The sequence below is a fragment of the Nyctereutes procyonoides genome, unplaced genomic scaffold, assembly GCF_905146905.1.
Source record: "Nyctereutes procyonoides isolate TBG_1078 unplaced genomic scaffold, NYPRO_anot_genome, whole genome shotgun sequence".
Lineage (NCBI taxonomy): Eukaryota > Metazoa > Chordata > Mammalia > Carnivora > Canidae > Nyctereutes > Nyctereutes procyonoides.
Window position 1 is genome coordinate 13,536,325 of NW_026575021.1, and position 17,487 is coordinate 13,553,811.

Below are 17,487 nucleotides of genomic sequence, written 5' to 3' on the forward strand. Positions count from 1 at the left end.
GGACTAGACCCACTTGGATCATGGGTTTGCCCCAGTGTATTCCAATCATGCCTTCAAATACGAGTAATGGGTTGGAGGAAACAGCGTGTGCTGGGCATTTAAGAACATTGCTACCCTAGAGAAATATAATGGGGAAAGTGCTATGTGTACCCTTACCCTGCCTTTGTGTCCTATCACACCCATAGAACTTTGGCTTCCATACTTATAGACAATACAGCTATTTAGTTAGGTTGTCTTCATCTGTGATCAGATCTGATTTTTCCATGTATACCTAAAATACTTCTGTATATGCAGGGTAGTGTGTATGGAGAGGATAGAATCATAGGGATATGGAATTTAGTTACAGCCGTGGGACCTAGGAACATGGAGAATATATATATATATATATATATATATATATATATATATATATATATATATATGACAATCACTACAGATGCATATTCTAGTAGAATTTCAATCCCAAAATAAAAACTGTGCTTAAAATCTTTAGAAAATACATCTACATGACCTAGAAGAGAAGAAGAATCCATTGCCTCTGCAATGGAACAGAGTTTGAAAGATGACTTCGGGATTTCTGAGGGAAATTAGTTTAAACCTGGAATTCAATATTCAGTCAAAATAACAATCAAGTTTGAGGACAAGTTAAAGGCATTTTCAGATCTTCAAGGTTAAGAATGATTACATGCTTGCAGGCATCCTTCAAAAAACTTGAGTTTGTATTCCTGAAAAGTAAAAAAAGAAATCAAGAAAGAGAAGCAGATTTGGAGTCATTGTAATTATGCAATGAAATCTCTGTGCAATTGGTTCAAATAAAAACAGGAAGTCAGAAGATTCTATAAAAAATTTCCTTAAGGAGAAGATGGATCCCATTCAATGATCTGTATAATTAAGATCTTGAAATATTTTTACCAATATGACTAAACATATGGGATAGTAATAACAAAAAAAAATGGAATTAGAAACTCTTCAGAGAACCATAAGCTGTAAAAGAAGCCCAGCCCAAAGACTATATCTTGAACATGCTAAAATATAATGATTTTGAACATTAAAACCTTAGTCTCTTTCTTTAGGCACAATTTTAATTATGTAGGATTATATCCCCTTTCCAGTGGGTCCACAATAGTACTTATTGAAATAATATATATATACATATTTTAATAATATAATAGTTTATATAACATTTATGCATAACATTAAACACATTTACATAATGTAAATATTTTATGAGGTTGATTTGTTTTCAACTTTTAAAATCAATCTACAGTGAAAACACAGGTAATAACATGAAACTTGAGAAAAATGAAACAAAATATAAGTTGGCAAACCAAACGATGATATGGCTGACACAATGAGCAAGGAGAATTAAGAAACATGTAAATATAGTACTTTCTTTATCATAGATAATATGAGACCAATGAGGGGAAGCCCAGGTGGCTCAGTGGTTTAGCACCTGCCTTCGGCCCAGGTTGTAGTCCTGGAGACCCAGGATCGAGTCCCGCATCGGGCTCCCTGCATGGAGCCTGCTTCTCCCTCTGCCTGTCTCTGCCGCTCTCTGTGTGTCTCTTATGAATAAATAAATAAAACCTTTAAAAAAATATATGAGACCAATGAGTACTCATAAATTATATGACTCCAGAAATATTTGTCGAAAACATTACTTAAAATCATAAGTGTAATACTAGAAGAATTATAAATACTAGAATAATTTGGTGCTAGAAAGAGGAAAGGTAGATATTAATATGGTAATATAAACTGAGTAGATATGGTCTGAAGTTGATAAATCAAGAAATAGAAATAAAAACATAATTTAGAGAAGCAGTGATAACCACACATGAACTGAAGACAAACACTCTTTAAAGTGCTTACAACTGCAGACTGCAGCTAGAAGTGAAGACAGAGGAAAAAAGAAACTTTCATCTTAAAATTTCCTTTCAAACTATCTTGATATACATACATGTAGGGAGAGAGGGGGGAGGGAGAAAGAGTTTCCTCTTATTGTTTCCGTTCTAAAAGAAAACATGATTTCTTTTCATCTTCACCCTCACATCATCACATCAACAACCAGCTCTTCTCTATTAACTACATTAATTCGAATAGCAATTTCTCTTGGTTATCATTAAGCTATTATCCTACCCTATATTTTATAGCATTCTCAAAGTTTCAATGCACATTCTCTGTTAATCTATGGAGTAAGTTATTATCCCCATTCTAGAATTGCTGAAACTTTGTTTCATATCAATTAAATAATTTCCTCCAAACATTCAATTTTTCAAAAACTGTGTATGTCAGAAACTGATAGGCATAGGGAATCTGGGGGCCGGGGATGCATAGAGTTGAGTGGGAGTGGCCAACGTTGATAACAACCAATAAAAATAGACAATTAAAAAGGAGATCAGTGATGCAAAGGAGAGCAACCTCATTTCAAGAAACCTATGGAAGTTAATCTGTCTTCAGCAGGTGAAAGGCGAGGAAAGAAGTGTTTTGGAGAGAAAAATGCAATGGGCAACTGTCCTGAGAGATGGAGCGTTGTCTAAGGAGTGAACTGTGGCTGCAGCAAACAGCCTAAGAGGAGCAGTTTGGGAAGATAAAAGGAGAGAAGTAAGCAGAGCCAGGCTATGCAGGATCTGTAGGCCAAGCTAAGGCTTGCTGTCTTTATCCTAAGGACACAAGGAAGCCTTTTAAAGGACAAGGAGGTATAATGCGATTGGTTTTGCCTTTTAGAATAAAGATTCTGGCTGCAATGTGGAGATCTGGAGGGCCGGGGTATCTGGGTAGATGCTCACAGTTCAAGTCCAGTGCTCTGTTAGAACTATCTCATGAGAGAGATCTTCCTATTAAACAAATACATTATTTATTTAGTTATTTGTTCCTCTTAGCACGCCTTTTGGCAAGATTTGAAGAGTCGGATACCATTACTATTGTTGAGTATTGCCTGGGGACCTACTTTGCACACAGAAGACAGTCAATAAATGGTGGACGGATAAATGAATACATTGCTTCTGCACCCTGCTCTGCCAAAGGGTGCCATCCCTATAGCTCTTTGACTTCTATTCTCCTTCCATGGAATATCGGTTATTTTCCTTTGCCTGTCTCCTCTCTCATATAAAGAAAATGTGTCTTAGATATTGTCAACCTACAGTAGTGAAGAGATTTCTGTAAAATACCGAAGAATGGTGTAGGAAAATGGAAGGAAGAAAAGGGATTGTGAATTCTCAAACAGTCATTTAATCTAAGAAGGACTTATGTGGGGTGCCTGGGTGGCTTAGGGGTTGAGCATCTGCCTTCGGCTCAGGTCATGAACAGAGTCCCCGGATGGAATCCCATGTTGGGTTCCCCATGGGGTGGCTGCTTCTCCGTCTGCCTGTGTCTCTGCCTCTCTCTATGTGTCTCATGAGTAAATAAATAAGATAACAAGGAGGACATGTAAGAGGACATCCAAGCACACAGACACATACAAGGCCCCATAGATAATACAACACGCAAACAAGGATGCACATGTCTGCCTGGCCACACATATTCACGCAAATCCACATGTTTACAAACCCTCTCAGCAGCCAGAACACAGGCACTACACATGGGAACAGCCAAGCCCCTCGCGAGGTGCAGAAGAAAGCTGGTATTCCCTGTGGAAGCTCGGAGTCATACCTGTGTGTGCATCAGTGTTTCAGGTGATTATCAAGCAAATGACAGGAAGCATCTTTGTTTTCTACTTAGAATGTACTGAAATCCCATCTTCTTTTTTTTTTTTTAAGATTTTACTTATTTATTAATGAGAGACAGAGAAAGAGGCACAGGCAGAGGGAGAAGCAGGCTCCATGCCAGGAGCCCAATGTGGGACTCGATCCCGGGTCTCCAGGATCACACCCCAGGCTGAAGGCGGTGCTAAACCGCTGAGCCACCCGGGCTGCCCTGAAATCCCATCTTCAAATGAAATACTGTCCAATAGCCTTTGTCATGTTCATCCCTGACTCATCAGCTTACATGTGCTTCATTTATAAGGAATAACGGACTCTGATACCAATTAATCATTTCAGGGGAAAAAAAATCTCAACACATTAATTTGGTCAGAAAATGTTTAGAAAGCACCTTACGTAAACAGTCTTATATTTCTTTCTCAGCTGATGGTGTCCTGACCACCCACACACACTTAATAGGGTGCCAGAAACTATTATCCTTGTTTTTACCTTCCCACACATAAATCTATCCCTTCTTCCCCTAAGCTTGTTTTTCAGGTTGTAAAAAGATTGGAACACAATGTCTATTTCTATTAGCTTTGAAGACTAAACTAATAAGATATACTTCCAGCTGAGAAAGTATATTTTAGAAGTTTGTGTTCATGGTTTATAATAATGAAATCAAGAAGACCAGATCATTTGAAATGGATTTACATTAAAGAGATTCTTTTTTTCCCCCCAAAGGAAATGTCACGTACACATTAGCATGTGGGGAATCTTTCAGCATATGAGATGGTCATAAATTTACCAAAGACTGAATTTTTTAGAGTATTTAATGAAATATCAATAGTATATAAGACTGAGACATATTTTGACTTTTATACATAGAGGATTAAACTGTGAGTCTAAAATGTTAACTAAATTAACAAATTCTCTCTGAACAGAACTCCTATTAATAATAATCCCAGATCTGGAAAGAATATAGTCTTTCAGTACTGAGCCTGTGACAATGGGATCTGACAAAAGAAGAGGAAGATGTCTCTAGCGCAGGTTTCCCAAGTTCCTTTCAGGGATCACATGCCTCCCTGAGCAAAATGATTCAATTGCCTGAGACACCAAGCAACTGCAACAACGACAAAAGAATCTTCCTGATTTTTTAACCCACATATCACACACTATGCCTTTTATACTTAGAGGTGTGTGGGAGGGGGGCTGGGGGGCACTTATTAGGACTTTCTGATGATGAAGAAAAACACCAACTCTGATTTACCTAAGAGCACAGGAAATTCTGGAAGAACTGAACACCCGGGCTGTGAAAAGAACAGGAACCAGGGGAAGCAAGAGAAGTTCATAGACAACCCTCCTATGTCCTCTGGATGATTTAGACAGATGATGTTTTGAATCTGTGTCTTTCTCTGCAGGAGTAAACCTCCTGGGAGTGATACATGCTTGTCCTTAGGTAGGTCACCTACTACTTTTGTAAACCTAAAGAGACATGAGATTAAGGCGTAGGTTATCGTGGAATCCAGGAGAGGCATCGCCCAGAGGAAGAGACAGTATAACCAAAGCAGAGAGGTCAGAGGCAGAAATATGCTGTGCAATAAATAAATAAATAAATAAATAAATAAATATTTACAAGATAAAAAAGAAATATGCTGTGCATATAAGCCAGCCCCCAGAATGGCCCCTGATAAGCCTTAAGACGTGGAATAGTCCCCTGATCCTACCCTGGATCAGGATATATCTCTGAAACCAGGAGCATATAGCAGGAGTGAAGAAGATTCGTGGCTTCCAAGTCAAGGCCATAAAAATCATTGGAATTCCTACCCTGATCTCCTAGAGTGTTTACTCTGGAAAAAGCCAGCTTCCATGCTGCAAGGACACTGACTCGGAGCCCTATGGGAGCCCCACGTGAAGAGGGACTGAGACCTGCCTTAATAGTCAGCACCAACTTGCCGACGATGGAAATAAACCACCTTGGAAATGGATCCTCTGGGTCCAGCCGAGGCTTCAGATGACTTCCACCCCAGCGAACATCTGACCACAGTCTAGGAAGAGGCCTAAAACAGAACCTGCCCAGTCGGACTGTTCCAAATTCCGGAGCCACAGAAAGCGAGAGAGATAACAAGTAATTATTGTTGCTTTAAGCCACCAGAATTTGAGTAACTAGTTGCATGGTGATAGCTCATAAAGTGACCTTCCACCACTAAAGAGAAAGCTGAGAGATTTATGAACAAGTCAAGCCAGCAGAAAGCAGAGCATAGACTTAATTCATCAATACATGTGTATTAATTATCTATAAAATAGCGATGCAATATTATATAATAGTTAATGGTACGACCTTTGAAACTAGACTTCCTAAGTTAGTGTCCTAACGACTCCACTGTGTGGTCTTCAGCAAATTGCTTATCTCTTTGGGAGATAATACCATTTTCTCTAATTTATAGAATGGAGATGATAAAAATGATACTTAATTCAAATGTTAATTGTGAAGATTATATAAAATAAAACGCTGATCCAATAAAATGCTTAGAACTTTGAGTGGCAAGCATATAATAAGTTCTGTGAGATGTAATATATTTTGTATAAGGTATATATATTACTTGTATACCTACATGTTTTTTTCACATACACACATACATGCAGGCACTGACACACATTTGTATACTCATTTAATTCCTATACAACCTTATGAAACATATGCTACTATATTATCCATTTTACAGATAAAGAAACCAAAGAATGGACAGTACAGCATAGAGCCTTACTCCAAATCCAGACAGTCTGTTACCAGAGTTTGCTAATACGATATAGAAACCTCCAATTAATTAGGACATGCATCACAAATACTTGATATTATTGAGAAATTGTGCTAGTTGATATTGGAACTATCCATCATCTTTTTTTTTTCTTAAGGAGGTTGCATTTTCGATGAGAAAATGAGATTGATAATAAGAAAATCAGACTTGTTAGGGATACTTTGCTTTATAGAAAAAGGGATGCTTCATTATGAAGAATTAAGTTACAATTCATAAAATGGTTTCTAAGAACTAGTAATGGGACGATACCTCCACACAAACATGTTCCTGATAGAATCATTACGTATACACATTTGAGGTCTCTGATATAATGTACACCAAACATTCAAATGTGGTTTAGAGTTTTTCATCCTTTCCCTCATTGCCAGATTGTCAGCCGGCATTTGTCATTGTTTCCCATTGTACAACCTTGGAAGGCTCCTTAAACTGCCCCTGTGTGTATTCCAAACTTGCTTTGAATTGAGAAAATAAATAGCCGAGCATGATAAATTGAATAATGTACTCAAAAATTCATGTCCACCCAGACCTCAGAATGCAGTCTTATTTGGAAATAAAATTCTTTGCAGATGTATTTAGTTAAGGTAGGATGGGGTCATACTAGATTAGGGTGTACCCTAAATCCAATGACAGGTGATCTCATAAGAGGAGAGAACACAGAGACAAGTAGAAAAGAAAGCCACATAAAGACAGAGGCAAATAGTGGTGTGATGCAGCTCCAGGCCAATCAAAGCCAAAGTTTGCTGGGAGCCACCAGACATGGAAAAGGCAAAACAATATTTTTCCCTCCAGCATTCCTAGGGTAGCATGGTGCAGCCAACACCAGGATTTCAGACTTCTAGACTCTAGAACTAAGAAGATAAATTTCTGTCATTTATAGCCATCAGACACAGCTAGCGGATTCCTTACCCAGACCCAGCTCTGGGGCCAAGCACTCCGCCTCCCTTGCCTGCCAGCCAGAGGCCACTGAGCCCTGCCCCCAACCCCAGCAGCAGTGCCATGGCCAGGTGGAATGCCCACAACCACAGCATCATGGCAGAGGGCCCCTAGCATGACTTGGCCATCATGGGCTTTATGGACTTGCCCTCCATCAGGGCCACCTTATGGGGAAAAAACCTTCACCAACCTCTTGCCAGCTGAGGTTGGCACCCTGGGTGGTAAAGACTGGTCAAGTTTTGTTTTTTTGTTGTTTTTGTTTTTGTTTTTCGTGAATGGACTGACACCTGGGAACCAGAAATGTTCTGTTATCAGGGACTCACTGCTGTAGGGCAGGGAGTTTACCGTGGATCTTCCTACCGAAAGCACCCACAGAGCTCCCACGTCCATCACTGTCACCAGGACTGCAAAGATGCTAGTTCTGCTGTTGGCCAAAGGTGTCCATGGTGGTATGATCAACAGGAAATGTTTTGAAATGGCCTCCTGCCTGGGGCGTTCCCAATGCTGACCTCATCTGTCCTTTCCCCACCACTCCGCACTGCTTTTGCACCCCTCTCCTTCCCATACACACACATACACCATTTTATTTTGGGGGCCATTACCTTACACCGCTTATTGCTGCCAAAACCACATGGGCTGAGGGCTACAGCTGGATGGACACACACACCCCTACCCATACCCCTTCTCTGTGTGGTTGGAAAATCTTTTTGTTTGGGGGTTTTGTTTTGTTTTCTGAATTTAAAAAAATGCTACTAAAAATAAATAGTAAGCAAATTCAGTGGCAATTTATTAATTTATTTATTAAGACGGTCCTAGGAAACTAATATGCCAACATTATAGAAATTTGGTTAAAAGGAGCCATTATAGAAATTGTGTTGAAAGGGTTATTGCAGGAGGGTAATTCTCTATCTCAGTGTGGGTACAGGAACCCTTGGCAGAGAAAACATGCACGTCTAGGAGTTTGGGGAAATATTCAGGAGCTCCCAAGCCTCTATTTATTCTGGGCTCCAGCTCAGAAGCAAGAGACTGAAATTGTTGTCAGGAGAGCAAAGGGAGACCCGGGAGCCAAAGATCCCTGCTTTGACTGGTAATAGCATAACTAGTCCCTGAGATTTCTTAAATTCTAGGAGAAAATAAATGTGTGATTCCACCTGAGAATCTCATTACTTGAACCAAGTACAGGTGATAACCCAAGGTCAGACGCACAGCAGAGAGAATAGATTGGCCCCTGTTGGAGTCTCCAAGCATCATGCATCACACGAGTCAAAGGTCCATGGAACCACTCTCTCCACTGGCGAATCGTGTTTATCAGCAACAGCATGTTAGATTATAGAAGGTAGTGGTGTGCTCTTGGTAACTGAAAAGAAAAGGACACTCCACAATTGAATGTATTTGGAACAAGCTGTTCCAAATCCTATTATTTGTACCTTACTGCTTATTATTAGAAACGTACAAAGAAGAGAAGCAAAGTAGCAAGAAAGTCATTTCTATGGAATATGGATGTAATTTGACTTCTTTCTATAAAAATAACTAATGTTTCTTACTTCCTGAAATTCTTCAGTTGGCTTTTGATGATTCATAGAATACAATGTAATATGATAATAAGAGTTTATCCCCCAGGCTTTGAGTAGAGAAAATCAGAGGCAGATGGCCATTGTTCAAATAATACAACTTATACAAAGTGCCAGGAATATAATGTAAGTATTCACTAAAAATTAGTTCCTTCCAGTTACCTTAAGACTCTTTTCTAATTTTCTAATTTTCTTTTTTTGTGTTACGATCAGAACAAGATTGCCTATGCAATTCTAGAGTTTCACAGCTACATATTCAAAGAAACATCCATTGCCCTTTGAATTGTGATTAGCAATACCAGTTCTAACAACCAAGATATATCATAAACTCCAAGGCAATTAGTGTTCCCTCACTTTTCTTTCTGCCAGACATAAAGTCTCATCCCTCTAGAATTTCTTTAGGGGCAATTTCTTTATTATTTTTCACGTTCTCCACTAGAGGCACTTTAATAAAAGTTTCACTTTTTTTTAATAAGACCCCAAAAAAAGACAAAAAACAAAATCAAACAAAAACCTATGCTGATCGCGATATATATATATATATATATATATATATATATATATATATATATATATCAAAGAGACATAGGAATTAACTACAATAAGTTACCAAAGGCCAAATGAAACAATTTGAACAACAATATAAAGTGGTATTAGATTAAAACCCAAAGTGTAAAATAAGTATCCCTAAGCTCATACTAACATAAATAAATAAGTGATTGAATAAATAAATGGGTAAGAAGAAACAAATATCCCATGCAGAAGAATTCTGAATAATTTATAAGGATACTGTATCCTGAAGAGACTGAAGCATAACTTCCCTCTCTTGAAGTGGAGGCTACACATAGTGACTTTCTTTCAAACAATACAATATGGAAAGAGGTAGAAAAGGAATTTGGTGGAGAAACCTGACAAACACTATCTAGCCAGTGATCAAGGTTAACATCAACCATGATAAATAAACATGTTGATAGTGTACACCCTAGATATGAAGTGATCTCTATGGTCTTCCTTCCAAAAATCCATAATGCCAGTCAGCATCAGAAAAAGATAAGTTGAGTGACATCCTACACAATATCTTACCAGGATTCCTCAAAACTCTCAAGGTCATTAAAGGCAGGAAATGTCTGAAAAACTGCCATAGTTTAGAGGAGCCTGAAGAGGCATGGCAGCTAAATGTTATATGGTGTCTTGGATACAATCTTGGAACACTCAGACAAAAATGTTAATATAAGATATTAATAATAGAGAAAACTGGATATGAAGTATGTGGGAATCTCTACTATCTTTGCGATTTTTTTCTGTAAACCTAAATCTACTCCAAAAACTTTTATTTTCATATATTATATAACTTTCATATATTCTGGGTCTCCATTCTTGGCTTCCTGCCTATAGTTAGCTGGCTCCCTCAGGAAGCTCACTCAGCTTAGCACCTCATCAAACCCCACAAAATCCCTACAAGATAGATTCTATTGTTATAGCATGTTCACAGATAACAAACTAGAAAAGCTTAAATAGCTTACCAAAGGACCTAAACATGGCAGTGCTAGAAATGGAACTCAGCCCAGTTCTAGAATTTAATTTTTTTTTGTTTTTGTTTTAAAGATTTTATTTATTTATTCATAGACAGAGAGAGAGAGGGGCAGAGACACAGACAGAAGAAGCAGGCTCCATGCAGGGAGCCCAGTGTGGGACTCGATCCCGGGTCTCCAGGATCACACCCCCGGCTGCAGGCAGCGCCAAACCGCTGCGCCACCGGGGCTGCCCTAGAATTTAAATTTTTAACCACTATCTCATACTATCCCATCATATGACAGTATATATAGAAAATATAAAACAATCTGCATGTATGTTTTTAGAACTGATAAATTATTTTTATAGTGTTAGGATATTATTGATTACATGATTAAAGTGGAATAATTTATTGTATTTCTGTAAGTTCCCGTGATGAACTATTAGAAAATGCAAATATTGAAGAACATACTTGTCTATAATAGCATCCAAATCATGAGGTACAGAAAATCTAATAGTAGAAGTGTAAGACCTCTACAGAGGAAACAGTAAAACATTATTGAGAGAAATTAAAGAAGATGTAGATAAATGGAGCTATATAACATGTTTATTCATGGGAACACTTGATATTATCAAGGTATCAGTTCTCCTCAAACTTCTAAAGAATCGATACAGTTATAACTGAGTAGGTATAGGTGTATGTACCTTTAGAAAATATCCTAAAATTTAAGTTGAATGAAATGGACTTAAAATAGTCAAGATACTATTCAAGACAGAAGGAGAAGGGGAAATGTTTGTTTTAACAATTTACAGAAAGATTTTAAAGCAAAACTTAGTTAAGATATGATACCAATGCCTGGATATACAAACAACAACTGAAGTTGATTACAGAAGAGCCCAGAAAGGGATCTATGCTATATGGACATTTAATTTAAAATAAAGGTAGCACTGCGGAACAATGCAAGAAAGGCAGCCTTTTCAATACATAGCCCTGAAACAACTGGATGAAATAGGGGGAAAAAACTCAAAATATATTTCTACTCCACATCACATATAATCAAAGCTTACTGACATATAGATATAGGTGTAAAAGACAAAACTATGAATTTTCAAAATGTAATATAAAAGAATTTATCTTCATGATCGTGGAATAGGAAAAAAATTAAACAGTACATAAGCACTGAACATAAGAAAAATATTTAATAACTGGGCTACATAAAAATTAAAAACTTTTATTCTTCAAAAGATATCATTGAGGGCAGCCTGGGTGGCTCAGTGGTTTAGCGCCACCTTCAGCCCAGGGTGTGATCCTGGAGACCCGGGATCGAGTCCCACATCAGGCTCCCTACATGGAGCCTGCTTCTCCCTCTGCCTTGTGTCACTGTCTCTCTTTCTGTGTGTGTGTGTGTGTGTGTGTGTGTGTGTGTGTGTGTCTCATGAATGAAGAAAGAAAGAAAGAATAAATCTTTAAAAAAAAAACAAAAAAACTAAAAAAAAAAGATATCATTGAGAGAATCAAAAGTAAACCAATGTAAAGAAGATACCAGAATATATAAAGAATGTCTATAAATCGAAAAGAAAAACCTAGTCAATCAAAACGGAAAATAAGCAAGGGTGGCGTGGCACATTATAGGGAAGACAGCCTTGTGGCCAACAAATATATGAAACTGTTCTCAATCTTAGAAGAAATCAAAGAAATGCAAATTAAAATCACAAAAAGATACTACTAGAAAGCCATGAATAACTAAAATTAAGATCTTACAACCATGTGCTAGCAAGAATGTAGAGCAACAGGAACTAACATACAACATTGCTAGTGAGATAATAAACTGGGACAATCACTTTGGGAAGTCTGGAATCAGCCGCTAAAATCGAACATATGCATGCACTATAAAAGGAATTTCACTGCAAGGTATAAATCCAAGAAAAACGTGGGCACATGTAAAGCAAAAGACATCTACAAATATGCATATCAGTTATAAACACCTCAAACTGGGAAAAGCCCAAATATCTATCAACATTAAAGAGAACAGCAAATTGTAAAACACTCAACCAATGAAAATGAGCCAACTCTATATACATCAATAATAGAAGTGAGTCTCACAAACAGAACATTGAGCAAAAGAAGCCAGAAGAAAAAAATGAGACATTTATTGCATGACTTGATTTATATAAAGTTCTACAATGGGCAAAACTATAGCATAATAATTAGACATTTGTTTTCCAAGGGGAAAAAGTGACAGGTAAAAGGAAGCATATATTATGAAAGTCAAGGAGAGTTTACTTCGGGGTCAGGGATGGTGACCCAGGTTTTGGTAACTGTACACACAATCTCCTGGTTGGTCACTTTGCACTTTATAATATTACATTGGACTGTATATTCTTGTTTTATGTACTCCTCGACAAAATAGATTTTAAATACAAAAATATATTGTTTCATTTTTTTTCATTTAAATATATTGTATTTCTTAAAAGTTTTATAAGATGAAGGCATGCTATGGTATAGTTATTTTTCCCTCTCTGTCGCAGGCTACAGAACACGAGATTTTTAGGATCCCATCCCCAGATATAACTACGTTGCAAAATATATAATCAAAGCGAAAGTAAAATAGAATTTTATACACATACACAAAAAAGATATATTTACCAAGGATGACTAGAACTTTAATTACAAATTGCACATGGCTTCCAATAAAATCTTCCCAAAGAAGGCAAGACTCTAATCACTGTCACTACTATGCCGTGTCCCCATTGTGCTGTTAGACAGGATGGCAATTAGCATGGTCACAACTACAACTGTCAGGCATGAAAGCAATGGTGAATGTGGTTCTCACCCAGCTGCTATCAGCATGAGGTAGAAGAATGGAAAATGTTGCCAAGAAATCAATCTCCGTCATCAAAACTGAGCCGACTCTGAGCAGTGGTTCAGTAGTTTCAGAAGAACAAACACAACCTCAACTGATCACTTCCCAGAAAATTGATACAGAAGCTGGTACAGAAGCCTCTATTCCATACTTCACCTGTGGTTTCTGTGCAGGTGTTCCACATGCCTGCCAAGGAAGTATGGAAGGTGTTTTAGGAGGCAGAAAAGAGGTAAAGAGCATCTTCCTGAATTTACGAAAGGAATATGTTAACTGTCAAAACTAGTTACAATCAAGACCACCCCTTTACCGGGAAGACGTTTGGTTTTGTTGTTGTTGTTGTTGTTGTTGTTGTTTTGGTTTGGTTTTTTTTTTTTTTTTTTTTTTAGTTACACAAGACTTCTTATTTCTAGAAATTAAGAATGAATGAACTGAGCGGTACAGCATTATCCACATGGGGGAAGACATCAGATGGCGGTATTCTTTAGTAGAATATGAGTGTAGAAGACTAGCCAAGAAATTGACTGAGTTGGGTCAGTTTGGCTAGTGGCTAACTCTAGGATATGTAGGGCCCCAAACCAAAAAACCATTTTTTTTTTGCAGGATCCCTTTCAATAAAAACGATCTGATTAAAAAATATACTATTAAAAAAATCCAAAAAAATAAATAAATAAAATAAAAATTAAAAAATCCATGGATCTATGAAAGATATAGAAAGTGGGATTGGACCCAGGGAGCATTTTCACTGTGATGTAGGCCTGAGAAAGTCTTGTCCAAAGTGGCGGGGAGCTCCTGAGGCAGTACTGGCCGTCACAGTTTTCCGTGTCAGACAAAATGGCCAGGTCTTATGTAACTCACCTATTCAGTTACCGGTTTGGGGCCTTCCTGCAAAGAGTGTGACCTGGGCTGGAACAATTGGACAACTGAGGCAAGTCCTAAAGGAACTGAGAGCTGGAGGCTGTCTGCTGACTGTAATGCACACAGCTGAGCAGCAAGCTCTTCCCTGAAGTGGTAGCTCCCTAACGTATTACTAAGTCACCATTGCCCACACCTCGTACTACTGGTCCCAACTTCATGAGCATCCAGAGGGTAGCCTCTCCAAGATTGCCGCGGGCCGCTCTCCTGAAGGGAAGCTTGGAAGGCGCAGGGTATCGAAGTTAGTCCTAGGAAGGCATCCGATGCTTATTGGCTGTCTCCTTTGCTATCTGGGCTAGGCTTCCCTCCCCCTAAGCTACCAACCCTGTTGGCCTTGGTGGCTGTTGTAGTCAGTTTGGGCTGCTACAAAAAAATGCCATATACTAGGTGGCTTACAATGGACATTAATGTCTCAGAATTCTGGAGGTGGAGAAGCCTAAGACCAAAGTGCCAGCAATTCAGGTCTTGGTAGGGGCTCTCTTCTCGCTTGCAGATGGCCACCTTCTTGCTATATTCTCACATGGCAGAGAGAATTCTGGTGTCTCCGCCTCTTCTTATAAGGGCACTATTCCCAGCATGCAGGCCCTGCCCTCATGACCTCAACTAAGCATAATTATTTCTCAAATGCTCTATCTCTAAGTAGCGTGATATCGGGGGGTCGGCTTTTTATCATGAGAATTTTGGGGAGACACAACTCATCAGATGGCTTACCTGCTGTCATAGAGCACACATTCATCTCAGAAGTCCCTCAACCGTGGTCATTACGCCCAAGCTGGAGTTGCTTTAACTTCATTTGTAGTCATGACCGGGCAGAAAAGAACCAAGAGGCTCGCAAATAGACCACTTGATTTTTATACGAGATCGCCTATATAACCGCAGAAACGGGGGAAGGTGCTGGTACTACTACTGGTGGTGCCCATGGGTACCCGGACTTTCCAGTTATGTAGCTTTTTGTGTGTCTTTCTGTGCTCAGTCCTGGGTGTAACTCCTAATCCACCTTATGATGTATTATTGTTGGTATTACTTGACTTTTTGGTTGGGTGGGAATTACAGGACCTAACTCATGATAATTAGTTCTGTCCACATGGTCACTCGTAGTCCTATGGTCAGGCCTAGTAGTTTGCCAAGAGTCATTTTTCAAAAGACATACAATTCCCTAATGTGAATGCTTTCAGAACCCCAGGAACCTACATTACTGGTAGGTACCTGACCCAAAATCAACCTGGTACCTTCACCTAACACTGACATCTCCCACACACTGGTTCTGACAGACTGCATAGTCCAGAACGCAAGGCTTGTACCACAAAAACCAGGCTTGCCCTGCTAGGCCCTTCACTGCTCTGGCCACATTCAAAGCTAGCAAAATCATTTTTGTCACTCAGTGTATCAGCTGAGTGTGGAATATGCTGCCTCGAACACACGAAGACACCCACCAGGTATTGCGCTTTCTTACTCCAGGTAGAAAAAGCAATATGTATCGGTTTCTCTTTTACTTCGAAAGAGGATATATACTGGCAGGCCCTTAACGCCAAACCTCTAAAATTTTACTCAGGTGGCTAGACCCCAGAATCTTCCCAGGGTTTCTATCCTACCATCTAGAGCAAATTCCTCTTAGCAGGTCTATAGCAAAGCTAGCTACCCCATGCTCATCCAGCCAGAAAAAAACACAATGCTGTCGATGCAATGAATCAGTGTAATCTTCAGGATATCATAGATGGTCGAGACATCTTCAGGCCACATCATGACAGAGAGAAAGAGGGTTAAAGTATCCGTGGAGCATAACTATGTAGATACAGGCTGCACTAATCTCCTCTAGAGAGGACACGGGCATGGTGGCCTTGGCTAGAGCTACTATTTACTGGAGCTTGCGTTAGTGCACAGTCATCCTACAGTATCCGTCTAGTTTCTGCAATGGCCAAACTGGTGAATGAATAGAGGTACCACCACCCCTTCGTCTTTGAGATCCTTAAGAGCAGCTCCAGCCTCCTCCATCCACACTCCGTCTCCAGTAATGCTCTATTGATTTTGGTTTACTCTCTTGACTGGGGAGGGGCATTTCGATTGGCCATTATTCCACATATCAGTGGAGTCTCAGTACATGGTAGTGTCAACTGCCAAGCGCTATCAGTATATGATAGCGTCAACCGCCAAGCACGTCAATCCCAATTATATATTCAAGGAATGGATAAATAGCCATTAGGTGGGTTTGGAGCCTTGGGGGGCCCAGCATCAGCTGGACCTTGGCCAGCATTCCATTTTTCACCTGCTCTGATACATCCCCACTCTAATATAGAGGACTATGGTGACAAGAGTATAAAGTCAACTCAGAATCTATATTCGAGAGTTGCCAAATGCCTGGGGATGCCCTTGTATCCTGAGTATCATTGTTTGAATAAATGGCCACAGATAAATAACAAAGAAGACCTGGAGGAAGAAGTAGAGTATGTACATGAATCAGTGTCGTAGCACACTTCTGGGGGCTGGATGACTTCTTCAGTCAGTGGATTCCACAGACTGAAAACTGGAAAATTTTTGTGGGGTGACTATCTCAGCCTCCTGCTTGTCCTTTCTTATTTTGTTTTGATTATATGTATCTACCAGTATTTTTACTGGAAGCCCATATGTATTTTCTTTTGTGATGCTGAGTTCAAGTAGGCATATTTGTGACTCTGTGTGTGTCAAGTTCCCCAGATTGCCATTCCAGTGACGATAATAAATTGAGACTGATGCCTAGTGGCTAAGCGCCACAACATGCCCTCCATGGTTTCAGAGTCCTTTCATCTCCATGGTCATGCAGGAGCCAAGTTGTTAATGCTTCTCCTACATTAAGCCCTTGCTAGGGGGGGACAACCACCACTAAACATCTTTGAGGATGCTGATGCGTTCTCCAGCACATTCTTTATAGCTCAGTAAATGGTGTGTCTTCTAAGTTTTCCTACACAACACAGTCATCTAGAACGTTTTCTGGCCATACACAATAGATCCATTCCAGGATTTCCATTTCCCCAAGCCTTTTAATCTCTTCCTCCACCATCTGCCATGGCAGTTATGGCATTTTACTTCACTTAGCGTGGGTCATCACTTTTTTTTTCCATACTTCTGAGAGCCATCTGAATTGCAAGTTCTCTTCACCCCTGAGACTTCTGCCAGTGTTGAATCATGTATTTTGAGAAAGCACTCCCAAATTAATAAACTCTTC

At 39.2% G+C, this 17,487-nt stretch overlaps 1 pseudogene; it reads left to right on the forward strand.

The window, feature by feature from the left end:
* Positions 1 to 7,492: 7,492 nt before the first annotated feature.
* Positions 7,493 to 7,937, forward strand: LOC129519440 (profilin-1-like; annotated as a pseudogene).
* Positions 7,938 to 17,487: the final 9,550 nt, after the last annotated feature.